The sequence below is a fragment of the Hylobates moloch genome, unplaced genomic scaffold, assembly GCF_009828535.3.
Source record: "Hylobates moloch isolate HMO894 unplaced genomic scaffold, HMol_V3 SCAFFOLD_7, whole genome shotgun sequence".
Lineage (NCBI taxonomy): Eukaryota > Metazoa > Chordata > Mammalia > Primates > Hylobatidae > Hylobates > Hylobates moloch.
The window spans coordinates 113,145,865-113,168,449 of record NW_026652282.1 but is presented as its reverse complement, the minus strand read 5'-3'; positions in this window follow the sequence as shown (position 1 = coordinate 113,168,449).

Here is a 22,585-nt window from a genome sequence, read left to right as displayed (position 1 = left end):
AGGAAGGAGAAATGCTGAGTGAAGGGGGAAGAGCCCCTTATAAAACCATCAGATCTCGTGAGGACTCACTATCACAAGAACAGCAAAGGGGAAACCACCCCCATGATTCAATCACCTCCACTTGGTCTCTCCCTTGACACATGGGGATTATGGGGATTACAATTCAAGATGAGATTTGGGTGGGGACACAAAGCCTAACCATATCAGCTTACGTGGTTTTGCCTGTCAACTGCTTCTTGATCAATATTTGGGCTGCCAAAGAGCCTGATTGTATAAAGATCCTACACCTCCTTGGGAGGATCTGTGAACAGGAACATAAAGTCCAAGAACTTGAAATATTTCAGAAATAAAGGTTGGTTCCCTTTTCCCCTGAGGAGGGTAGGTACTCATGGAGAGCAGGGCACTCTAACTGTAGTAGAGAAAAGATAGGAAACCTGCTAAGGAAATGAGCTATTGAGGCAGCCCAGAGAGGAGCTAGAATGAAGAAACAACGAATTGGCTCGGTTCCTCAGGACTTAATTAGGATTCTCAATAGGGGTGATAACCAAGTACAACCAGGACTACCTTTGGGTGGTGGATCTAATAAAGCTGTCACAATGGGAAGGATGGTTTCCCTCCATGGGTGGAGTATGGGGGTAAAAAGAAGCATAAAACTTGCATGCTGGGTCTGAGTCACAGAAGAGAACCACAGAATAGTCCAGGTTGGTGATGTGCAACCCACAGCTTTCTTGCATTCATTGACCTGAAGACACTGCTTTTGACACTGAAAATTGGGAAAGGGGAGACAGGGTATTCCTTTTGCACAAATGGCCATCAGAGGTGGACTGGAAGTTTCTTCTCTCTTGTCTTCTCTAGAGATTGAACCAAGCAAAGAAACAAAAGCCGAGTACTTTGTAGAAAGTTCTAGCAAAAAACCAAAGTATGCTGACTCTGAATGTAACCCTCTGGGACTGTGGAATAAGGCAACTCAAATCTCTCACTTGGCAAGAATGAGGCCATCTGACAGTTTTAACTGTCTAAGGAATTTGATCAACACCTCACAATTTGCAAAGTACATCCCTCAGATCTTCACAAATGGGCAAAGCCCTCAGAACTTCAGGAGAAAACTATCCTGAAAACAAAGCAAACGAGCTGTTTCTCAGTGCAAATGGCACTGTTCTGAGCAGCTAGAGCAGGGTCCAAAAACTACTGTCCTGGGGCCAAATGCAGCCCTCTGCCTGCTTTTGTAAATACAATATTATTGGAACACAGCACGCCCATTTCTTTGCATATTTTCTCTGGCTGCTCTCATGCAACAGCAACAGGAGTGGTTGCAACAGAGATTTGATGGCCCCAAAAGCCTAAAATACTTATTTTCTTGCCCCCCAAAGAAAAAGTTAGTCAGCCCTGGAACTAGAGAGCCAATCAAAATTTCCTAAGTATTGAAAACTTGGCAGAGTTTATAATGACCCCAGTATCTGAGAGAATAGAAAGATGTGATTCAAACAACATACTTTCCAATACCATACCACCACAAACAACATTTACTGAGTACCTACTATGTGAGAGTCACTGCTTTTAGGCCTGAGAGCATGGGAGAACCTGGTCTTTTCTCTCAGGATTGCAGAAATCCAAGCCACATGCTGTGTCAGTAATTATAGGTGAGAGCTTAATTAGTTCTTCATTAGTCTTAGATAGCTGATGCCTGCCAGTTCCTTGGAGTGTGTGTGTGTGTGTGTGTATGTGTTTTATCACATGCTTTTAAAAATTAAAACAACATATAAGTATGTAAAGTAAAAAGTGAAATAACCTATACAACTCCCACCTTCCCAAAATAACTACTGTGATTATGATTTCCTCCAGACCTCCTTGTCTTAGCCACATTCAAATCTGCTATCTCTCCCCCTCCCCCTTCCCTCCCGCTCTTCCTCCAACCCAACCGCACACACAAACACATATTATTTATTTAAAAGGATAAAACCATATTGTTCTCATTGTTACCCGATTTCTTTTTTTTTTTTTTTTTATGAAAATGTTCAACAGTGTATCATGGATTCCCTTCCAAAACAGGAATATAGTGGATGGTTTATCCTAACCAAATTGATTACTGCTGATGCTATAGGTTGAGAGTATAGACTCTATATGCGTGCTGCCTGGGTTTGAATCCCAGCTGCACCACTTACCAGCTCTGTGACCTTGGGAAAGTCTCTAATCTCTCCATGCCTCAGTTTCTTCACCTATAAATGGAGAAAATAAAAGCTGTAACTTCAGAGTTGTTGTGAGGATTAAATGAGTTAGTATCTGTAAAGCACTTAACACAGTGCCTGATATAGAACAAACTTTACTTTTTATTTTTATTTTTTTAGAGACAGACTCTCACTCTGTCACTGAGGTCAGAGTGCAGTGATGTGATCATAGTTCATAGCAGCCTCAACCTCTTGAGCTCAACTGATCCTTCGGCCTCAGCCTCTCCAGTAGCTGGGACTACAGGTGCATGCTACCACTGCCAGCTAATTTTTTACAATTTTGGTAGAGATAAGGTCTCATTATGTTGCCCAGGCTGATTTGGAACTCCTGAGCTCAATCCTCCCACCATGGCCTCCCAAAGTTCTGAGATTACAGGCATGATAAAATAAACTTTATATGTGTTTGATAGTATTATCATTATTACTGTTATTAGCATAAGGACTAGATGTCTACTGAATTCCTATATCTTCAGTAGCTAAAGACTGACTCTGAGATCAAGAATTAAAAATATTGGCAAGAAAAAGAGTGTATTTCCTGTTGTGACTAATTTAAGGAAACCTTTCTAAAAAACAAAACAAATGTGTTTCAAATGTAACATAATCAAATGTATAAAGACCTATCCTAAAGTTTACTTCTGAGCTTCGAATGCAGCCAGTGACAGAAACATTCTGAAAGATGTAACCCACAAAATGCCAAGTGAGTCACTGATTCTCTCTCCAGCAATGAAAAGGCATTATCTGGTGTCTCTGGCTGATTGGGGACTTACTTTATCACACTTAGCCAAGGATGACTCACTTCCAGCCCTGCCCCTTTCCCACTCATCTCTCCACCCAACATTGCTGGAGTATGGGCTTGTCTGCCTGATGAGATCTGTGAGGACTCCAAAGGTCTAGCTGCTTCCCTTATGGGCCTGGCTTGGTGCCTGGAATGCCTACACTCCAAGGTTCTCTTCTGTGGGTGAAAGGAGCATGTCCAGAAGACCCTATTAAGATGCATTTATGCCACCTAGGAGGGAGGAGAGAGAGTAACCCATTAAAAGTTAGCACATATTAGTTTTCAAATTAGCAGTCACAGAGGGCCCTCGGGGAATGGGACACACAGGACTTGTAAATTCAGCTAGCTTACTTTACTTAAAACAAACAAAAAAACAAACAAGAAAAATGAACTTCTGCATTTATCCAATTTGAATTTTTAAATTTTAGTCCTATTGCCTTAAGGACAGAATAAGGTTCAATAATCTTCATCAAATCTCATTAAGTTGTACAAATTCTATTTTCATTATGCCTGGTTCAATCTTGTGACTTCACCAATATCAGTAAGATTTAATGATGCCTAACTGGGCCTAAGAAAAGTTTAACAGTTTTTGTGACTTAAAAATGCTCTACTGGATTTCATGTGACTTATAAGGACCTGAGAAGAACAGTCAAGTCTTAAAAGAGAGTGCTACACCATAGCTTGATAAGACCTAACCAGCCAACTGGAGCCAATCTTAATCAGCCTTTTCATGGATTCATCCAAAACACAAGACTGTTTTTTTTTTTTTCTCAGTCCTGAAGGAGGTCTTCTGTCCCTGAAACTACCTAGAGTAGGATTACATGTTCATCAAGGCCCTTGAGACCATATGGCAAAGACATTATGAATTTGGTCAAAAAGATGGATTCTGGCTTCACAAGGCTGAACACACAGGAAGGAAGTTGAAATAAGGAGCCTGAATACTGATTAGTTAAGATGAATAGCGTTTATCAAGGATGAGCTTGAAGGCTGGGCACTGTGGCTAATGCCTGTAATCCCTGTAATTCCAATACTTTGGGAGGCTGAGTGGGGAGGATCGCTTGAACCCAGGAGTTCGAGACCAGCCCAGGTAACAATGCGAAACCCCTCTCTACAAAATATATAAAAATTAGCTGGGCATGGTATTGTGTGCCTGTAGTCTCAGCTACTCAGGAGGCCGAGTCAGGAGGATTATGTGAGCCTGGGAGGTCAAGGTTGCAGTGAGCTGTGATTGTGCCACTGCACTCCAGCCTGGATTACAAAGAGAGACCGAGACCCTGTCTCAAAAAAAAAAAAAAAAAAGGGGGGGGCTTGACCTAAGAAGCACTAACAAGCATCAGTAGTTGTCAAGTTTCCCATCCCTTCCCAGTGTCCACATGCTTTCTCCAAACTCCCAGGACCTTGGCATATTCCCAGCACTCCCTCTCTAGGGCAGGTTTCTATGTAGCCCACCTGGATGGTCCCAATGTCTTCTTAACTATCCTTCTGTCTTCAGCCTCTTTCTTGACGACCGGGCTCATCTTCCAAAAACTTTCTCAGAACAGAAGCTATGACCTGTGACTTCAGAATCCTCCCTGATGCGGTTCAAAAATGCAGATTCTCTAGGCCCCACTGCAGATGTTCTGAATCAGAATCTCCCACCTCAGCCTCCCAAGTAGCTGGGACCACAGAGGCAAGCCACCACACCTGGATAATTTTATTTTGTGTTGAGACAGGGTCTTACTGTGTTGGCCAGGCTGGTCTCGAAGTCCCGGGCTCAAGTGATCTTCCCAACTTGGCTTCCCAATGTGCTGGGATTACAGGCATGAGCTGCCAACCCTGGCCTGGAAGCATTTATTTACCTAGCTCCAGCTCGCTGATCTAGCGTCCAGCTTCTGGTAATTTGATTTCTGTCTTGTAGCCCATTCATTTGACAAACCTGTATTGAGCACTTTACTGTGAGTTAGGGCCAGTGAAGCAGGAAGCCAGGAGGGAGGTCAGAGAATACTTATTAAGAAAGTGATTCCCAGCTGTATCCCTGTCCTGGGGCCAAGAGCCCTGCTCTAACCCCCTCCCCCCATGAATGAAACAACCTGGTGTTGAATCTCCAGCTGTCTCCTGCCTTCTTGAATCTTGAATCTGCCTTCTTCAATGTCCAGCTGTCTCCTGCTCCAGAAGCTCCGTGGAGGATGGTTTTGACAGTTCAACTTGAAACTACTTAATTGGTCCTATTCTTGGATGGAAATTTCTGAACTTGAGGCACTGAAACAGTTATTACAGCCCCACACCACTAAGGGAAGACAGTTCTTATTCAGCCAGGAGACTTCAATGCCAATATATGCCCATCCTGACCAGGTGTGAAGAGTCTGACTCTTGATGCTAATTGTAATGATGATGATCTATACCATTTATTAAGTGCCTACTGCATGCCAGGTGCTCTTCTTGGCCCTTCATATAACAGCAGCAGTGGCAGTTAATATTTGTGGAAATTATATTATAGCTCAGACAGTGTACTAAGCCTTTTTATGAATCACCTCATCTTTTTTTTTTTTTTTTTGTAGAGACGAGGGTCTCACCATGTTGCCCAGGCTGGTCTCAAACTCCTGGGCTCAAGCAATCCTCCTGCCTTAGCCTCGCAAAGTGCTAGGATTACAGGCATAAGCCACTGTGCCTGGTCTGCATCACCTCACTTAATCTTCACAACCACCCAGTGAGGCAGGAAAAATTCTTTCCCACATTTTACAGAGGAATATGCTGAGACTCAGGAGAGCTTCATTAACTTGCCTAATACTTTAGAATCAAGCCTAGTTCTAAATCCAGAGTGCAATATCTTCACCTTATTCATGATTTAAAACATTTTATTATGGAAAGATTCTATCTGCAAAACTAGGGAGAACAGCATCATGAACCCCCTTTCCCGATCACTCAACTTCAGTAACTATCAACTCAGCCAATCTAATTTAATCTGTGTCCTCACTAATTTCCCTACAATCTGTAATATATTAAAGCAAGTCCTGGACATCATCTGTATATATTTTGTTATGTATGTATCTCTGAAAGAAGCTTTATTTCATTTTTCTAAAAACACTTGCGGGTAAATTTTATTTTCTCCCCATTATACAGAAAAGTAAATCGAGGTTCAGAGAGGAGTGTCTCAAGCCACATAACTAGCAAGCAGCAGGTCTGAGTGTCACACCCAGGTTTGTCTACCTCCAAAGCCTTTGCTTTGCTGGTGTTTTCTTTGCTAAAACTGGAGCTTTCTTCTACAGCAAAAACTTCTTCCAGGACAGCACTGGGGAATGGAGGGCCTTGAGCTCCTGATACTGCCAAGCTAGGAAACCATTCCTGGCTTCTTTAATAATTAACAGTGGGTTCTTTTCCAGTTAGGAATATTCACAAAGCAACTGCCTTCTTTGAGGTTCTTTGGACATTGGTTCTTTCCCTGCTCAGTACTTGGCCCTGGACCTGAAGATAGCCAGTTCACATTTTTTGGGAGGGAATTGCCTGGTACCTTGTCCTTGGGGAGGCAGCTTGGGAGCCCCTGGTCCTTGAACACAGTGTTACTAGACCCATAAGTATTCTTCAAGTGTTCATAAATGAAAGCGGCCAACCGTGACCCTTGGTGTCAGGGTTTTTGACCAATAATTCTGTGTTTTGCTTTCCACAGGCCTAATTCCTGGTCCAACTGCAGGGCATTATTAGATAATATTTTTAATGTTCAACAAAATAGTTTGGTCTCTCTGGTCTGAGTTGGGCCCTCTGTGCTTTATATATTGCATTTCTTATTAAAAACCATCACTATATACAGTCTGTACACTGTACTTTTGTAAATCGAAGAGAGAATGTGATCTCCACACTTCGTGGGTGAGATACATCTGAAGCAGCAAAATTTCTTTTGAAATCATCAAAAAGCATTTTTAAAGCTTCTTTCAACTCCGACACCATCAGACAAACCCATGTCAAGTTTCCACCCCTCTTTTTCCATTTTACCTTGAGGTCCAGAGAGGACAATTGACTCGCCTAAGGTCACACAGGAAATTAGTGGCAGAGCTGAGACCAAATCTCAGGTTTCTCTGTGGCTAGTGTTCACAGCACTACACTAATGTTTTAATAAAATATTTTTTAAAGGATTTCTACCTTACTTTTCTTTTGCACACTCTGTTCCATTTCCTAAGGGAATGGATTTCTATTACAATAGTATAGTGGTCAAGAGCACAGTCTCTGGAGCCAAATTTTGGGGGTCCATAGTCCTGGCTCCACCACATATTAGCTGTGTAACCTGAGGTAAGTCACATCATCTTTCTGAGCCTTACTTTCCTCATTTCTAAAGTTGAATTTATAACAGTATTCACCCCATAGATTTGTGGGGATGATTAAATGAATTAAAGCATGCACCGTATTTTAGAGCAGAGTTCTGGTGCTTGGCAATTTAATTGGATCAATAGTGGCAAACATTTCTAGCACTAAAGCAATTGATTATTGTTTTTGACTAACGTGTTTTATTCATTCAGTACATTTTTATGGAACACCTACACTGTTTTTCTCGGTAGGGTTTTACATTATTTTCCCCATTCATTGTGTTCTGATAGGTTACCCAGTAATTGAATTCACTATAGCTAAAAGGAAATGCTTCTACCTGAAATCCCTGCAGAGACTAGATTTCTTTTTTTGCTGGACATTTTCTCTCATTCTCCTCTCATGGAGTCTTGTGCTGCATTTTACACATAGTGGGCACTTTGTTGGACAGAGTAACATCTGCCTGAAGTTGGCAGATGTCTTTTTTTCTGGTAGATAAGAACAATGTCAATGTCGATTCCCAACAATGCCTATTAGTTAATGGATGCATACGGTGTCCTCATCTCTGTCCTTCGGATTCCTTGTGTGTTGCATACAGCATTGGCAATATATACATCAACCACCTGCTCTGCATTTTCCATGGCAATCACAGTTTCTATCATTCTATTCCACTGTGTGTCTACATGCTCCAGTATTTGTCCTGAAAAACTAGGGAAATCTGTAGTATTAGTACTAAATGTTAATTTTTTTGTGTATTTATTTTAATCCCTGGTGATCCATAATCAATGAAATAGCATCTTTGTAAATAAAGCACACCCAGTGAATATCTTCAAGCATCATTCCTAATTAGTTAGTCTGGCATTCAAGGCCTTTCATGATCTGGCCCCTGTTGACTTGCCTGTCCCATCGCTTAACACTTGCCTCTCACACTCCAGGTATGAGCCGTGAGGAGCTCTTTGAGTTCTCCTCTCTTGCCATCATCTCTCATTTCACCTCTAGACATTTTGCATGTGGTAATCTCTGCTTCCATGCTATTCCTTATCTGTTTCACTCTATTCTTCTTCATTATTACTGAATGCTCCTCCACTCAATAATACACACACACACCCACACACACACATGCACACATACACAAACATGCATGCATGCAGATACACCGTCTTAGCCTAGTTAATCCCTACTTCTCCTCAGACCCTGATTAGATGTTACCACTTCTAGCAAGTCTTCCCTGACCTTCCTGAAACCGAATTTAGTTTTCTCTCCTCTGTGCCCTGCTCTCACTGTGTCAGCTGCCATCCCAGCACTCATTCCAGTAAGGTAAGGAATAGTATTTTGTGTGATGAATTAGGATCCTATCTGCCTTGACTTAAATACATTTTCCAAAACTTGGTAGGTGTGTGTGTATTTTGGGGAGGTAATAAGTAAGACTGCCTGTGGCCATTTCCCTCACTCATTCTCATGGCCACTCATTTGTCTCCTTTACTAGGTTGTTGGCTTGGGGAAGGCAGAGAGGTGGACTATGCCAGTCACCTTCATAGAGCCACACCTTGTGCTGTGCCTTGGTAGTCATTCATTCATTTATTCACTTATTTTACAAATATTTACTGAGTCCCTAACCTACTACTACATGCCACAGTCTGCTCATGCCGGGTATTCAGACACGAATAAAAGAGATGTAGTATCTGCTCCTGTGGAGCTAACAGTCTAGCATTAGAGACTGATGTTAGTCAAAACATCTTCCAAGCCAATTAGAATGCCAAACCATGCTAAGTGCCACAAATGAAATATATAGAGGAAAGTGATAAAGGGTAACAGAGAGAGTGCATTTAGGTTAATCAAGGAAAGCTACTCCAGGAGGTAACATTTAAATGGAGACATGAAGGATGAGAAGGAGCCGGCCATGCAAAAAGGTATGCTGTCACAAGAGAGGAAGAATATTTTAGATACCCAATACAGTAGTGGCCCCTTATCCATGAGGTACGCGTTCTCAGACTCCCTGTGGATGCATGAAACCATGGATAGTAACAAACCCTGTATATACTATGTTTTTTTCCATCTGATAACTGAGATGGCTACTAAAGTGATTAATGGGCAGGTAGTGTCTACAGCATGGATCCACTGGACAAAAGGATGAATCATATCTTAGGCAGGATGGGGCAGGAAGGCACAAGATTTCATTACACTCCTCAAAGCAGTGTGCAATCTAAAACTTGTGAGTTGTTTATTTCCAGAATTTTCCACTTAATAGTTTCAGACTGCAGTTGGTCACAGTAACTGAAACCATGGAAAAGGAAACCACAAATAAGGTGGGACTGCTATACCATGTTTATTGAATGAATTAATCAATGAGTGATGGAGATTGAAATGAATTCTGTTGCTAAGGCTTTTGTCATGAAGGATCACTCGTAATAGAATTAGTCATCCCTGATCTCCATGGTTTCTATCTTGAGTTTCCTCTGCAGGTGGCCCTGGGCTATCAGCAGGCCCATATCAATCCTCCAGCTGGTGGTTCTTGAGGTTATGGAGGCATTTTCAGCAGGGGGCGCTCCATCTCAGTCATCCACGCAGCTCACTTCCTAACAGGCCCCAGTGCTCATGACCCAGCATACTGACCCCTGGCCTTGGGCAGCCTCCCAACTTAGCAACTCCTCCTGAGGAGCTCTCTTCAAGCAATAAACAGCCTTTCATGTGACTAATTAGGACGTTGTCCTCCCTGATTTATGTACACTTCGAAAAACTTGAAAGCAAGTAGTCATGTCCTTCAGGTGATAAAGTAGAGTGTTTGTGGTTCTTTCTATACACAGTTAGATATTAGATCCTTGGTCAGGAAGACAATCTGACAACACTTTGAACCTCTCTTACAAAGCTTATCACATTTTGCCTTACATTTTATTTTTGTGTGCCTGCCTTATCTCCCTTACTGAACTGTAGATATATTCTTTAGGGTAAGAATGTGTTTTTTAGACACTATCCATCTCCCATTATTGACTTGCCCATAGCAGACACTCAAGACATGTGTTTGGATTAAATTTTTTCTGAGAGGAAATTTATTAGGCCTTGCTTCATTGAATTTATATTCTTGGAAAAGCTTCACTAACTTCAAGGGCAGCTCATGGTGTGGTGGGTTTTCTTTGTGTGAGGCCCTTCCATAATGTGGCTGTATCCATCAGGGGTTCAATGAGAGAAAGAGAACTACAAGTATGCCTGCTTACCTATAAAGAGATTTGTTTCAGGAATTTGAAATCATGTAATTGTAGGAGCTGGTTAAACCATCTCTGTAAGGTAGTTTTTGGTGTCTGATGTTGAAGCTTGACATCTACAGGATGGGCAGTTGGGAAGTGAAGATGGATGTAAAGTTGGGGAAAGCAGGAACACAATGGAAGCTGCGAGGATTGACTGAAACATGTGTTAATACTTGCTGCCTTGACCTTGACGTCACGGGCGGCCAGCAGAGGCTAGGACACTGTTACAGAGACCAGCACACACACACACCTGGCCCAAAAGTTGGAGAAGGAGAAAGAGGATACAGGGAGAGATGGAGCAGTTGCAGGCCCAGCCATGCCCTGACACCAACAGAGGGAGCCAGAACATAAGCAACAAGGTGTGTGAGCTGCAAAATTGTTGCTGCTTCCCCTCTACCTTCTGAATGGCCCCCAAGAATCTGTCTTGTGGACAGATGATTAGAGTGTGGACACTCTAATCAAAACGTACAGGAGAAGGGCCAGGCACCATGGCTCAGGCCTGTAATCCCAGCCCTTTTGGAGGCTGAGGCAGGCGGATCACTTGAGGTCAGGAGTTCGAGACCAGCCTGGCCAACATGGTGAAGCCTCACCTCTACTAAAAATACAAAAATTAGTCAGGTGTGGTGACACGCGCCTGTAATCCCAGCTACTCAGGAGGCTGAGACAGGAGAATTGCTTGAACCCGGGAGGTGAAGGTTACAGTGAGCTGAGATTGCACCACTGCTCTCCAGCCTGGGTGATAGCATGAGACTCCATCTCAAAAACAAACAAACAACAACCAAAAGAAAACACACAGGAGAGCAAATGCTGGGAAATGTGGTCAAGCCTACCCAAGTTGACACATTACAAAGCCAAGGCAATGGCCTTGACTCAGTCCTTACTCTTTGGAACTTGTGAGTTGTCAAATGCTCCATACTCCCCTACAAAAGAAGGCAGTGAACTGTTTTCATCAACACTGCCTGAGTGTGTCGTGTATTTCTTGTTTCACTGATCCAGCCTCAGTCTACTTTGATGGAAACTCTGTTAAATATGTCACATCATCATACACCTCAGAGACATACCATTTTACTGACTTCGTAAGGTGATTTCCTTCTGTAGTGTTTAAGCAGATTATTGTTTGTTTATTTGTTGCTATTGCTTTTAATGAGGGCATTACTTTGGGTCATTTTTACTGCTGAAGCAAAATGTGTCTGTTTCTCTCAAAATCACTTCAGAAGCTATTTAGTATTACAGGGGAATTCTTTTAAAAATCAAATACAGAGCTGCTATTTGGGGAAGGTGATATCGATGATTGAAGGGAATAGGACCTTTGTGCAGTATTTATTCTGGAAGTCTCATTATCTGAATTTCAGGATTTCTGATGGAGCCTTTAAAGCCAGTTGAAGCATTGAGGCAGTCCTGACAGGGTGTGTAGGCACATACACACACACGCACACACACACACACAAAAACCCTCTAAAAGAGAGAAAGATAAGAAAACACCATGGATAAGCTTTGGTAGCATTGCCTTTCCTTTCCAATTTGGTGGTAGGAAAGAGGCAAAGAGGAGACAAGATGGTGATAGACCGGTTGCAATGTTTCAGCAGAGGGAACCTTGGCAGGCTGCCTACGAGCAGGGAGTGTGCAGTTTCCAGGCATGGCCACAGGATGGTGCAGTGACTGTGCAGATGGTGTATGGTGCCAGGAGGGAAATCAAGGCCCTCTAAATATTCAGCGTTCTTGTTCTTGTTTTTCCATATGGGACCTAAGCATGGGGAAGATAGCAAACACGGAAGGGAGCCAGGAAATGTAAGTGTTTTACCAAATATCATCCACAGTGTTTGAGAATAAAGAAAATCTATTTACACCCATCCTTGGCGCTGAAATCCTGGTGAAGGGGACCGGGTATGCAATCTGTAAATCTGTCAGTTAATTATGAGCTCGGTTTTGTCAGTTATGCAGCAAGCTACTAAACTGTGGTGCATATTGGCACTTTTTATATGACAGATTCTGTTCCCATTGGACATGCGTGGTGGGCTATGGGTGGGATGGGACAGATTTTTTTTTATCCTTCTTACTACAGACTTTTCTCTCAAGGCTGGATTATGAGGTTCATTTACATTATGCCACATAAATCCTGTACAGGGTGGTGAAAGAAACAGCAGTACAAGATGGCTTATGAGTCTCAATTCACTGCAGCCTCAATCTCCTAGGCTCAAACAACCCTCCCACTTCAGCCTTCCTCCCAAGTAGCTAAGGTCTACAAGTGTGCCCTACCACTCCAGGCTAATTTTTTGTTATTTTTTATAGAAATGAGATCTCCCTATATTGCCTAGGCTGGTCTCAAACTCCTGGCCTCAATTGATTCTCCTGCCTTGGCCTCCCAAAGTGCTGGGATTACAGGCATGAGCCATAGCACTAGGTTTAAAGATTGTTTTAAGATGTTACAATACATGGAAGACAAATGATAGTCTGCAAGGAAATAACTATACCACATACGACAAAGGATTCACATCCATAATGTACAAAGAATTTATATAAACCCATAAGAGATAAACATACCAAATAAGTATAAGTCATTAAACAAGCAATTCACAGAAAAAATATAAACTGACATTTGAAAAGGTGCTTAATCTCACTGGATAATGTAGGTATTGATAATGGGGAAATGCAGGTCCAAACAAAAAGCATTATTTTTGCCTCTCAGACAGGCAAAAATAAAAATAAAAAATAATATCCAGAGGTTTTGATAGTATCGAGAGATACTGTCATATATCCTTGAGAGTAAATTGGAATAGCAATTCTGGATGGCAATTTGGCAGCTTCTATCAAAAATTTGAATGCATATGCCAAGAAATTAGACTCTGAGGAATGTCTCCTCTCTTATAGAAATATTCAGTATGTGCCCAAATTTGTGTATACAAAGGCTTTCATCACAGCATTAATTATACTAGAACAAAATGGGGAAAATGAGAATCAATCTAATTGTCTATCAATTAGGCCAGTAATAAATAAACTATCAATACCATAGGATATGCAGTTGTTAAAAGGAGTGAGGCAGAACTGCATGTACTGACATGGGCCAATCTCTGGTCTATGTACTTAAAGAACTGTGTGTGTGTGTCTATGTACTTAAAGAAGTGTGTGTGTGTAAATATACAGAAACAGACCTGGTAGAACACACTCCAAACTGATAATACTAATTAGCTCTAGCTCTGCGGAGAGAATTTGAATTGCCAATGTGAAGGAACATTACCATATTTTGCCTTATATACTTCTTTCTATGTTTTTAATAATGAGCAGGTATTAACATATTATGAAATTTAAAAATAAATTTCTTTTAAAAGACATTACCAGGATTATAAGAGTTATTATTTCTCTTCTCAAAACTTCACAGGTACCCAAATAATCCTCAATAACAAATCAAAACGCTAAGACCTGCATGAGATGGAGGTTAACAACTACATGCTCCTAATATCCCTTAATTTTGTTCTTTTCAGGCCCACACAATTCACTTGTATTATGAGTGTTTCCTGGTTGTCATCTGGCAGTAGCTCTCCGAGGGACGATGTGAGGGGCTAGGGGGAGGAACAAGAGAGATGACTGGAAAATCATGTTTTTCTTACCTTCAGCCTCCTTTGTTGCCTTAACTAATTGAAGAATGTTTTTCTCTTGACTTTTTGTGTCCTGTCTCACTTTAGGGCTTTCTAAGTCACTTAACACACAATCATGTACTTTTTAGTACTTGTCATCAGAGTTTTGTGATCTGGCTAGATTGGCCTTTTTGTATAAAGCATTCCAATTTGCTTTCTGGGGCTCTGGGGAATTCTTGCTTCGGCCAACTCTATCTCTTATTCTCCCTCCTCTTCTTTCTTCCCCCGGACTAATAATGACAAATCCATTCGTGGACCTGTAGAATTGCCCCCACACTTCCCTTATGACCACCTGGAACTTTCTATCAGGGTTTTCGGCTTGTTGAAAGCATTTGCCTTCCTACTCTGCATTTTCTTGAATGCTTGTGATTTCTGAGTGACCTGTATGTTCTTGCACCATGCTAACATTCCATCAAGATTCTGTCCACATTCAACCCCTTAACTATTTACCCTCACAGGAAAAAAATGCCATGACGAATGCCATCCATTTTAGCGAGTATTTTACCTTTTGCTGAGTTGTTGCCTTAAACATATTCCTAAGGCATACTTGGCAATTTGTGGCCTGGTGTAGTTTTTCCCAACAGGCCTATGGATTGCTAGTCACATATCACCGTCAGATCCTGACCTGCAGTTATATTTGTAAGTGACTTTTCAGCTTTCTCCACTGGCTCCCCTTATCTGTACACTTATAAAGAACTCCTTCTCTGAGATCCCCATCATTTACTTGCTCTCTCATCTTCACGCTCTTTGACCTCCTTTTTGTCTTATTCTAGAAGGTGCTACGTGTCAAAGATTAGTGTCTTATCTCCCTTCTTCCCTTCGTTCCTACATTCTTCCAAATCTGTTTTCGTTTTGCTGTTAGAGGTAGAGGATAAAATAGTTACCATTTATCATGTATTTTCTTATCTCTGAATTTAAAAATCTTCATTCCTTTATTTTCCTGTAATTAACAGGCATATTTTCTCTTCCACCCACTGAAGTTTTAATGAAAATATTAAATTGTATCAGACTTAGGTCAGTTCCCAGAGAAACAATATGCACTGTGATTCCCTATCTCTGGTTCTTACTGAGGTATCAAAACCCAGCTGGTCACTATCATCCACTAATGCCACTTGTATGTGGTGTGAACCATATTTTTCAAGCTAGTTAATGAGTAGGTCATGGCCAGGGGCAGAATCAAAGCCTTTCCAAGGTTAATACATATTATGTTGTTTGCTGCCCCAAATCCATTAGGCTTGTCATCTGTTACCCAACAAAAATTAGATTGGGTCAGCATGACTATTTTCTTCATAATGTACTGCTGATTGTTACTCAGTACTCTGTGCTATTCTTATCGTTCTTTTTATTTTCATTGAGGAATTTTAAAAACATATTATCCTGTGAGTAAAATTGGGTTTATTCAATCTTTCATCTCTATGTTGACTCTTTATCCTTTCTGAAAAAGTAGATTTTTTTTTTTTAGTTGGCCTTTTTCTAATCTCCAGGAACTCCGGTTTCCAAGAATTTCCAAAGATGAGACATCTCTGTAATTCTTCAAAGGATCAAGATGCATTCTTTGCACACTTTAGGGTGAAAGTCCTACAAGACAGTTTGGAATGTTCAGTATCAATTGGCATTGCTCAATATGAATTCTGTGCATATGGAGAGTTAGGAAGCTCGTGACTGCCTGCTGTGATTGCTAGTGTGTGTGTGTGTGTGTGTGTGTGTACGTTAAAATTTCCTTTTACTTTAGTGTCATGGTTTGAACTACCTTCCCACACAGTCCAACACAAAGACCCACATTATATCCCCTTCCTTCCATGCAATATAGAATACTTTCCCATACATCTGTTCCTAGTAGGAACTTACTCCTTGCTTTGGCTCTCCCCATTTTCTTTTTAAATGTAGCTGTCTCAAATCTATTGTGGGCAAGAGAAAGGTATTAATAAATAAACCCACTTTCTGCATGTTCACACAGGTAGATTTGTCACAATCCACTTATGCCAAGGACTGCAATTGTTTGCTCCTGGAAGTAGTGCTGGGGGAGGAGGCTAATGCCCGAGAGAGCCCCCTTCTAATCCTACAGTGAGATGTGGCACCCAGAGTTTAAATGAGTAACCTCCAGTTTCATAAACCACATGCTCTTTCTCTATATAGGACAATGAGTCTTTTGAAATAAATATATAAAAGAAACCTGTTCTCTGACCTTTGCTGTTTAGATGCCTCCCGTGCCTGTGTCATGACTCTGTGTTAGCTAACGTAAGTAAAATGTAAACATTAGAGAAGTCATTTTGTGGATGCAGACCTACCAAACCCATCCTCACAGTTTCACATACAAAAAGGAAAACTTCTTGCTGGAAATTTTCTCTAATCATCTTTGCTTTCTATCAGAATTAGAGGGAAGACATTGCAATACTATTACAAGCAATAATAACTAACTTTATTGAGTGCAAGAACCAGGCTTGGTGCTAAGCTGTTTTGTGGAATTAACCTCTATTTTATACCTGGCATAAATGGAAGTTCAGAGAGTTTAAGTGACTTGCCCAAAATCAGTTGGATAAAGAGTGGCAGAGTTGTCCACTGTTTTGTAGGGCTAGAGTTGGGCAGTCCTAGGGTCTCACATAAGTTTTTTGGACATTTTATTGTCCATGAAGTCAGAATCCATCTTATAATTCATGGCATTCTAGATACTTTTAAACAGAATTTTAAATAAACTGTTTCCTTTCCTTTCCTTTCCCTTTCCCTTTCTTTCCTTCCCTTTCTTTCTTCTCTTTCTTTCTCTTTCTTTCTTTCTTTTTCTCTTTCTTTCTTTCTTTCTTTCTTTTCTTTCTTCTTCTTTCTTCTTTTGCTTTTCTTTTCTTTTTCTTTTTTTTTTTTCCAGAGTTTCACTCTTATTGTCCGTGCTGGAGTACAGTGCTGCCATCTCGGTTCACAGCAACCTCCATCTCCTGGGTTCATGAGATTCTCCTGACTCAGCCTCCTGAGTAGCTGGGATTACAGGCACCCGCCACCACGCCTGGCTAATTTTGTATTTTTAGTAGAGATTGGTTTTCACCATGTTGGTCAGGCTTGTCTTGAATTCCTGACCTCAGGTGATCCACCTGCCTCAGCCTCCCAAAGTGCCAGGATTACAGGTGTGAGCCACCACACCCAGCCCACAGTATTATTTCTGTTATAAAAGAAATATAGATTCATATTTTAAAAGTTGGTAGAAAATTTATACCAAGTCTCACCATTTTGTTATATTTCCTTCCAGTCTTTCTTTTACGCATAATTTTTCTTATGATTTGTTTTACATGATCATAAGAATACATGTAATTTTGTGAAGTTTCACAATTTTATCTTTTAAAATTGTATCTTAGTATAAACATTTTCCCTGCTATGTAATTTTTTAAAGCCTACATAGTAATCAGTTGATCGAGTGTATAGTTTAGCCTTTTCCAAGTGATTTAGCATTTAGCCTGTTTTTGTTTTCATTGTTATAAATATCACTGTATTTAAAGTTTTTATGCATGAAGCTTTGCTATATTTTGAATGATTTCATGGAAATGAAAGTATTGGATCAAAGAATGTGAACTTCTATAAAGTTCTGGTTAAGCATGGCCAAGATTTCCACAGGTGTCTGAAAGTGTGCCTGAATTTTCACTATTCGATTCATGCAAGAATCTGAGTAATATATCCAGAGCTGAGAGGTGTTCCTTGTACCCTGGTTAAAAAGACCACATGGCTTCATTGGTGTCACTGGCAGAATTGCTGCTTGCTTCCACCACTCCTCTATTCTATCCCCACCATCGTTAAACTCAGAATTTTCTTTATTGCCACAGTATTGAGGGAACAGGCTTCCAAAAAGAGTGAGTAATAGCTTTCCACTGTTGCATGATTTCCTTCCTAGACAGCACCCTGTTTTAGGAGTCTGTAATCATACTGAGGAATAGAAGCAGGGAGGTAGGAAGAAGGAGAATGGAAGCAGCAAAGCCTTTGTGAAGATTCTGGAAGCAAGTGACTGAGACCTCTGACATTTTTCTGATAAATCCATTTACCAAAGTAGCAGATACTTGAATAATTTATGCCCCTTGTTCTTGGGCTTAAGCACTGAGCTGCTCCCAACTGGTCTTGTTACATCCAATCTTGATCTTCTAATTCAATTCGCATACTGCTACCAAAGACACAAAACTGATCATGCCACTCCACCACCATTTTGCTGTTTTGCTTCCAAAATTCCCCGTCCCTCAGGATATAGTCGAAATGCCTGAGCATGGCCTTCAAAGCCTTGTGGGACTTAAACCCTGCTTATTCTTCTAGACTAGTTTCCTTTGACTCCTTGGATACATCTCAGCTGCACTGGGTATTCTACAGTTCTGCAAACTCATCATGGCTTTTCATGTTCCAAAGGAGGGTCTCCGTACAGCAGAATGAGTTTGGGATTTGGAGTCTGCATGCCTGGGCTCTCCAGTTCCAGCTTTACCACTTACATGGCTCAACTGGACCTCTTAAGATTGCAGTATCCTTATCTGTAAAATGTGTGTAAGGATGCTTACTTTATAATGTTATGTGGGGATTTCAAATAACATAGAAAGCACCTACTATAGTGTCTAGCACATAGAAGGTACTCAAAAGATAGGAACAATGATGATGATGACAACGACAATGATGATGCCATTTTTGTCTCTGGGCCTTTATGCATGTGGTTTCCTGTATCTGGAATGCCTTCTATCCCCTTTCTTGATTAGCTCTGCTCACTCTTCACAATTCAATGTGAACATCCTCCAGGGAGTTTTCTTAGGCCCTTTCTCTGGTCTCCTCATTTATGGAAGCTTCTTCACGCTTCCATCGCACTCTGCATTGACCTGAATGACAGTACATTTCCCAACAAGGTGTTGGTCATGTGGTTCCTTCACTGTTTAAAATTTCTTTTTTTTTTTTTTAATTGTACTTTAAGTTTGGGGATACATGTGCAGAACGTGCTAGTTTCTTACGTAGGTATACACGTGCCGTGTTGGTTTGCTGCACCCATCAACCTGTCACCTACATTAGGTATTTCTCCTCATGCTACCCCTCCCCTAGCCCCCCACCCGCCGACAGGCCCTGGTGTGTGACATTCCCCTCCTTGTGTCCATGTGTTCTCATTGTTCAACTCCCACTTATGAGTGAGAACCTGCAGTGTTTGGTTTTCTGTTCCTGTGTTAGTTTGCTGAGAATGACAAAGGGCTAATATCCAGAATCCATTGTTTAAAATTTCAGATGCCCAAACCTTGAAAGCTTCTGTTCTGAAAATCCATTCTGAACAGTCTCGTGCTTTTCTGATTTCTGAAAATGAATGTTTCAAAGTGCTCATAGATGAGTCCCCTCTTCCATTAACTAAAGGTGACTATTTCCATGTCTTCTTCACCTTTCTCCTGTGTTGAGAATTGGCATCAGGTGTCTCTCATACCTTTTTCTATTCAGTCATCTTCAGAACTCTGCAAAGGAATATTAATCCTGTCTACAGATGGGAAAACTGAGACTCAGAGGATGTAAATAACTTTCTCAAAGTCACAGCTGGATGCTTCTTGGGGTACCTTGCCTGAAGAAATGTTGCATATAGATCTTTCACACTTGGATGTGGGCCAGTGGCAATTGATAGGACCATTTTGAGGCAGGATCAAGAAACAACAGGCAATCAATCCTCCAGGCAGGTAAACAACATCTCATGTATGTTGTCTAAATTTAATGCTGAAAATGAAGCATGTCCTGTGTGTCTCCACAGGGAGAGGACTCTTGGAAGCTTGTACATGGCTTCCTCTAAGACTTCCCTTCTCATGCCTTTTCCCTTTGCAGGTTTTGCTTTGTATCCTTTAGCTGTGATAAATCTTATTTGTGAGTGCAACTGAAAAAAAAATCACCCAGGCAAAGGTAGGCCAGCATCCTGGCCCTGCCACTCACTGGCTGAGTGAGTTTGGCCCACTTAATTCACTCTCCATTGTCTCAGTTTCCTCATCTGTAAAATATGGATAATAATAGTACCAACATTATAGAGTTATAGAGAGAATTTAATGAGTCAATACATTTAAAGTATTTAGCACAGTGTCTGGCATGTGGTGAGCACTCAATTAAATGTTAGACATTATTATTGTTTCTAGGAAACAGAGGAGTGAGGGAAATGTATGAATGATATTATTACTGCTAATAGGTCCGAAGGGGACTAATCCCATAGCAGCTTCAAGTTAAGTAAAGCTGAGTGTCTGGACAGCAGGGGGACATGGTGACCTAGGCAGGGAGTTAGTGATTCTCAGTGGTCAGAAGCAAGTCAAGAGGCAAAAAGCTAAGAAGGTAGTTGAAATGGTGACAAGACTTGAGATAAACCACTTTTTCATTTCATCTTTTCTCAGAAAGACTGAACCAGTGTGAGGCATACCCAGCCCTTGGAAGATCTACTTATATAAGTACAGGGGATTTTGAAAGGGAAGATCACTCCACAGCATTGGGAATATCTCAGAAGTAATACACTGTGGAAAAATAGAAACCGCAGAGACACAAAAAGAAACTTAAAAGACATTAAATATAGCCACTTTTGATATTTTTATGTTTATCTGTTTATTTTTTCCTCTGCATATGTAATTTTTAAGAAAATGAAAATCATGCCGTAAAGACAGTTTTTAACCTGTTTTCTTTAAATTCAAAATATAACTTGAATACCTTTTAATGCTGTCAAGTATTTCTCCACAGCATAATTTCTCATACCTGTCAAAATATAATTCTGATTATACAACTGCAATGAAAGAATGGGGGAGGCATCCCAAGAAGCTGATGGGTTCATATAAGGAGCTCTTGTATATGTTCAGCTTTGAAAAAGGACACATTCAAAACCTTGCAAGACCAGATTCTAAGCATTGCATCTCAGTGTCATCTGCAAACTTGATCATTTTGTCTTTTAGATATTTCTTCCATGTCATTGATTGTGGCGGCCATGGTAATGTGCATTGCTGTTCCAACTACAGAGAACATCTTTGACCAAGGGCTCCAGCCGCCATACTCTGCTGTTTGATCTCTCTCTGTTTGATTTTTCAAGGTCAGACTTATATTGTAGTCTGAGGCCACTCTGGGCCTCTCTAGCTCTAGTCTCATTTTCTCTCACACGGTTCCCCCAGTGAAATCATTGAACACTTAATTCGGTCTCTGTATCTACTTCTTGCAGGTCCCAAACTAACACACTGATTAACAAGGGAGCAAATTGGGGCTGGGGTCAGAGGCCTACTGTACATGTCGCATTGCAGGTTACTATTTAGCCATCAGACCAGGATGCTAGTCCATAATGCCCCTGAACTGCCATCTATACCTTTTTGAAGCCATTTGGTCCAGCTGAACCCCAGGGGCTGGCAGGAACCAAATGTACCTTTTGGATACTGACAACTAAGGCTTCATAGGAAATATTTTTCATTTTCAAATTGCAGATGTCCTACTTCACTATGGTCTATGAAACTAGCCAATTTTACTTGAAGGCCAGCCTGATTGAACAGCTACATGCTGACCCTGATGTTAGATAGCATCAGTCTTTCCAGCTCTTTGGTCAAAGTCATTACTCTCAAATATCACCACAGTCCCTGCCAATAATTATAATAAGAACTAACATTTATTGAACACAAAATTTGTGCCAAACACCACATCTAGATTATTTTATTTCATTCTCATAACTACTCTATGAAGTAGGTCCTTTTTTTCCCCCCAGGGAAGTTAGGTATTTGTTGAAGGTCACATAATTAATTAATAGCAACATTTAAAATCAAGTTGGCTGGGCGCAGTGACTCACGTCTGTAATCCCAGCACTTTGGGAGGCCGAGCGGGGCACATCACGAGGTCAGGAGATCGAGACCATCCTGGCCAACATGGTGAAACCCCACTTCTACTAAAAATACAAAAAATTAGCTGGGCATGGTGGCGTGCACCTATAGTCCCGGCTACTCGGGAAGCTGAGGCAGGAGAATCGCTTAAACCCGGGAGGCAGAGGTTGCAGTGAGCCGAGATCGTGACACTGCACTCCAGCCTGGTGACAGAGCAAGACTCTGTCAAAACACAAAAACAAAAACAAAAACAAAAACGAGTCAATTTAATTCACAACTTTTCCTCTGAATTACTAGAATAATCACACCTGGAACAGACTCACGGCAGATTTTCCTGCCAGTGATATGTCTACGTGAGGACCTCAGGCTTTATTTACTCAACCTGCTTGCTAGGCAGTGACTTTGACCTTCACCAGCCCTGACTCTCACTCCAGGATGGGAAGTGGTGCTGGATGGGGTGGACTTGGGTAAGGGGTTGTGTCCAAATTATCGTGCAGGGAAGTTTGCAGCTGAGAAGACAGCAGGTGTGCTCTAATCCCGAAAAGCCAGCTGGCAGAGGAGCTGGGATTAGAGGAAAGCCCGTGCATCTCACTCTTTCCATTTGGGACACCATGCTCATGAATGATCTAATGGAGCAATCATG